The sequence below is a fragment of the Danio aesculapii genome, chromosome 23 (assembly GCF_903798145.1).
Source record: "Danio aesculapii chromosome 23, fDanAes4.1, whole genome shotgun sequence".
NCBI classification, from domain to species: Eukaryota; Metazoa; Chordata; class Actinopteri; order Cypriniformes; family Danionidae; genus Danio; species Danio aesculapii.
This window is the reverse complement of record NC_079457.1, coordinates 50,017,124-50,022,123: the sequence shown is the minus strand read 5'-3', so window position 1 is coordinate 50,022,123 and position 5,000 is coordinate 50,017,124. Positions and strand designations below refer to the sequence as shown.

The 5,000-nt window shown below is 40.9% G+C and overlaps 1 protein-coding gene across 1 annotated transcript in view; it reads right to left on the bottom strand.

Moving 5' to 3' along the window:
* Nucleotides 1–3,240: 3,240 nt before the first annotated feature.
* LOC130216850 (arf-GAP with Rho-GAP domain, ANK repeat and PH domain-containing protein 1-like) overlaps nt 3,241–5,000 on the bottom strand; it is a 122,875-nt gene continuing 121,115 nt past the window's right edge. Inside the window, exon 32 of the mRNA XM_056448730.1 lies at nt 3,241–4,478. The gene's annotated coding sequence lies outside the window, so the exon portion shown is untranslated. The remainder of the gene's footprint in view (nt 4,479–5,000) is intronic.

The window sequence follows — 5,000 nt, the reverse complement described above, 5'->3', positions numbered from 1 at the left end:
ACAGATCTGACAGATTATAACAGCTTTAACACACACCTTTCAAAGTTGTGTGTCACAAAAACAGTCCATAATCCACTCAAAACGCTATTGAAACCCATTTTCGGAGCACAAATTACTGGTTGTAAACGCTGTAAACGAACGTTCTAATTCACTTGATTTTGATTTTATTGTAAAAAAAAAGAAAACGTGTATATTACTGTGTTAAATGAAAATCTGACATATTTTATGGCTTATGGCTATGATTTAGTATTCAAAAATGTTTCATTTTGATCATGTTTTAATTAAACTGGTCTTAAACTTCATATTTTTCATATTTTTATAGTATATTTATTCATTCTGGTACTTTTACCATAAACCAACATCTCAACCATTTGGTAGAGGCTGATATTTTAGAAATTATGGGATGTGTTGGGGGAAAATGTATTGATTGTGTTAACTAGCGACATTAGGAGTTAAGAAATGCAATAAATAAAAAAATTCTATTGGTTTTTTTCTTGGTGTGACAGTTAAATGGTTACTTGTAATAAAATTGTGTCCTTTAATACAGCAGTAATATATATGAACTGTACCCTTAATTTGACCCGCTCAAAGAAAACACTCTTTCTGAATGTATCAAACAAAACTCATGCACAGAAGACAGCATGAGCATTTATAGCAAATAAACTAATGTAAATATTCTCCCGCCTGCTTTTTAAACGCTGACAGGCGAGGTCTTACACCCCTTTGATTAGTTATTGTCTTCACCTTTTCAACAGAAAGGGCTGCTATCGGCTTTAGAAATGAAAGCGTTGTTCACTGATGGCGGGAAGAACAGCCGCGGTTACAGTCTATGTATGTATAATACGCGGTTATCACAGGTAATCTATAATAGACACAGTGGAGAAAACTTGCACCTCATACACGCCCAGGTCTGGATCCACAAGTATCGCTTTAACAGCCAAGAGGAGATGAACAGTTGAGTCTCACAATATATCTCTGTAGTAGTGAAATAGCGGCTCGTGTGCTGTGCCGCCTTCACTCGCCCTCGCGCCTCCGTCCTTCGCCATAGTATTGCGACACCGCACATAGGAGATAAATGACGTCAGTACGTAATAACCCGTTATGATCTATTACTGAACCGATATCGACCATTTTGACACCTCTAGTAACGAGTAACGATGCAGCTCATAAAAAATCTATCGGAGTAAAAGTATTAAACTCATCGAAAATATGTACTTAAGTAAAAGTGGAAGTAGGAGAAACAAACAATACTTCAGTAAAGTACTGATACTGCCTTTTAGTACTTAAGTACAGTAGTGAAGTAGTTCTACTTCGTTACTATACATCTCTGGCCCCAACCCTAATCAAACACAGCTGATCTAACTAATCAAGACTACCTGACAGGATTAGATCAGCTGTGTTTGATTAGGGTTGAAGGAAAACTGCAGAGCTGCGGCCCTCCAGGAGTTGAGTTTGAGACCAGTGTCCTTCATTTGAGTCCAGCTGTGTTTGATTACACTGACTGGACTTGATTAGGAAAGCCACACACCTGTCTATATAAGACCTTACAGCTCACAATGCATGTCAGAGCGAATGACAATCATGAGGTCAAAGGAACTGCCTGAAGAGCTCAGAGACACAATTGGTTATATGCACAGACTTTTAATTTTCAGCCAGGCAGCCCAAGAGCTCTGTTTAAGATCTGTCATGTCATTTTCATCCGCTTATCCGTGGCTGAGTAACGGGGGCAGCAGTCTTAGGAGAGAACCCCAGACTTCCGTCTCTCCTCATACTTCCTCCAGCTCCTCCGGGCGGATCCCGAGGAATTCTCAGGCCAGCCGAGAGACATAATCCCTCCAGCATGTTCTGAGTCTTCCCTGAGGCCTCCTCCCGGTAGGACATGCCTGGAATACCTCCCTAGGTAGGCGTCCAGGAGGCATCCGAAACAGATGCCCGAGCCATTCCAGCTGACTTCTCTGGATGTGGAGGAGCAGCAGCTCTACTCCGAGCTCTGCCGGGTGTCAGAGCACCACACCCCGTCTATAAGGGTGCGCCCTGCCACCCTGCAGAGGAAACCCATTTCAGCTGCTTGTATCAGAGATCTTGTCCTTTCAGTCATGACCTAAAGCTCATGAGCACAGGTGACAGTAGGAACATAGATTGACCAGTAAATCGAGAGCCTTGCCTTACGCCTCAGCTCCTTCTTTACCACAATGGACCGATACATCACCCACATTACTGCTGCCGCTGCACCAGTCCGCCTGTCAATCTCATGCTCCATCCTTCCCTCACTCGTGAACAAAACCTCAAGATACTTGAACTCCTCCACCTGCGGTAAGGACCTTCCTCCAACCTGGAGATGGCAAACCACCTTTTTCCAGTGGAGCACCATGGCCTCGGATGTGGAGGTGCTGATTCTCATCCATGTTTATGATCTGATTTCTTTAAAAATCTGTGATCTTCACTGCCGGTTAGATATACAATCGGACAAGAAGCACTGCATTAAACTCCATTCCCCCCCGCCATGTCTTTAAAATAAGACAGTTTATTTAACCCTAGTATTTTTAATGGCCCTGAGGTTCCTCAGAGCACAGTGGCCTAAATGGAAGACGTTTGAGTTGACCAGAACCCTTCCTAGCACTGGCCGTCCGGCCAAACTGAGCTATTGGGGGAGAAGAGCCTTGGTAAGAGAGGTGAAGAAGAACCCAAAGATCCCTGTGGCTGAGCTCCAAAGATGCAGTCGGGAGAAAGTTGGAGAAAGTCAACCATCACTGCAGCCCAAAAAGACTCACGGCTGTAAAGAGGCTTCTGCTAAATACTGAGCAAAGGCTCTGAATACTTGACTAGGCCCACACGGAATCTGCACATGCAGAAATCTGCTGATTTTAGCCCATCTATTTACTTGTGTAAATGTGTGTACATTTATATTTATTCAGTTAAATTAATTACAGTAATATTATTGACTAATATGAAAATATTCATCTGATTTATTCACAATACAGTGTGTAAAGTCATATTCTCTGTCTTTTAGTAGAGATATTATATGAGAGACTTGCTTTGTTTACCAAATAAAGTGGATCTTATTGGATTTACATTGTAAACATTAAAGTTTAAAATGTATTATTTTTTATGTCATATATTAAGTTTTTAGTTATGATCCTCCCAAAATAATCCAGCAGAAATCCACAGATTTTTAACCCAATTCTGCACAGAAATAGCAGAACATGTCTGCAGATTCTGTCTGGCCCTACTGATGAGCATGTCTGCAGATTCTGTCTGGCCCTACTGATGAGCATGTAAGAGTTCAGTTATTGTTTTAATAAATCTGCAAAACGTCAATAATCCTGTGTGTTTTCTGTCAGTATGGGCTGCTGTGTGGACATAAACGAGGAAAACATTTGCTAAAAATATGATTTCAGTATGATAACAAAGAGTGGAGAGTTGAAGGGCGTCTGATATATATACACTGTATGTATAGAGGTGGGACGGTTCACAAATTTGCCGATTCAGTTCATATGAGTTTGATTGGGTGTACATGATAAAATAGAAATCCCCTATTATAACACTGAAATGCCATGCAGAAATCCTCCACATCAGCATATGAACTACATCATCTCATAATCTACTCTTTACTGTATTTTAAGACGTTATTCTCAACAGCATGTCACATTATTTCAGTCTTAAACGTTTAGATTTAGTCTTTTGTTGTTGATTAACGGTGATGACGACAGCGCATTGCTTTCACCAATGTGTTCCTTCACTTTATACTTTAGCTGTGGTCACACTGCACATTTCTCCCCACAGACGTTCATTCAAACGCGTGCAAATATTCGACTGTTCAATACATTGGAAAAGGTCAAGCTTGTTGAACTCTGACCTGCGATATCGCATCATGTGACTGTGTGAGACCAATAATTAAAGCATGACCTCTCTGTACAGAAATGTAAAATATGGACCAATCGCTCGCTTTGTAACTGTCTAATCATCTTGTTTAAACCCCGCCCCTTCTCACAGCACCCTGCAACAGAATTTCAGATGCTCAAACTCTAGCGTGACGGCAGCATTAGCCCACCTACATGTATTCTGATTACAGTATCATTACATTAACAAATGTATAGCTATGAACATATCAACCAAAAACCATCTCAAACTACAAGCTGTAAACTTATTCATCAAGGATAATTATTATGGTAATTCTGCCATGATATTTACACATTCTTATAAACACACACACACACACACACTCGAACACAAACACACACGTGACCTGTGACCTTTAAAGTACTTGTTTGTGATTCGTTTCCATTTGATTGGTGTCGGAACAGGAACATGAGGCTGAAATAATTTATAAAGTGTGTAAAAGTGAGTCCAGCGAACATCCCGTCCTTCAGGACCAGTGTCCAGTAACAGTCTGATTTCCCAGAATGCACCACGTCCAGGAAGGTCAAAGTGCAGGTGAGACTGAAGGTTTGTGCGGCGCGGGACTGAGAACATCACGACTGAAAGCAGAGAGCACAAAACAACAGGTCAGAACCCACGGTTATCTGTGGGAACCACAACAATACATCACAGGAGTCACAATAACTGACTCTCTCCTCAGAAATGAATCAAACTGACTCTCTCCTGAGAAATGAATCAAACTGACTCTATCATGACAAATGAATCAAACTGACTCTCTCCTGAAAAATGAATCAAACTGACTCTCTCCTGAGAAATGAATCAAACTGACTCTCTCCTGAGAAATGAATCAAACTGACTCCCTCCTGAGAAATGAATCAAACTGACTCCCTCCTCAGAAATGAATCAAACTGACTCTCTCTTGAGAAATTAATCAAACTGACTCTCTAATGAGAAATGAATCAAACTGACTCTCTCCTGAAAAATGAATCAAACTGACTCTCTCCTGAGAAATGAATCAAACTGACTCTCTCCTGAGAAATGAATCAAACTAACTCTCTCCTGAGAAATGAATCAAACTGACTCTCTCCTGAAAAATGAATCAAACTGACTCTCTCCTGAGA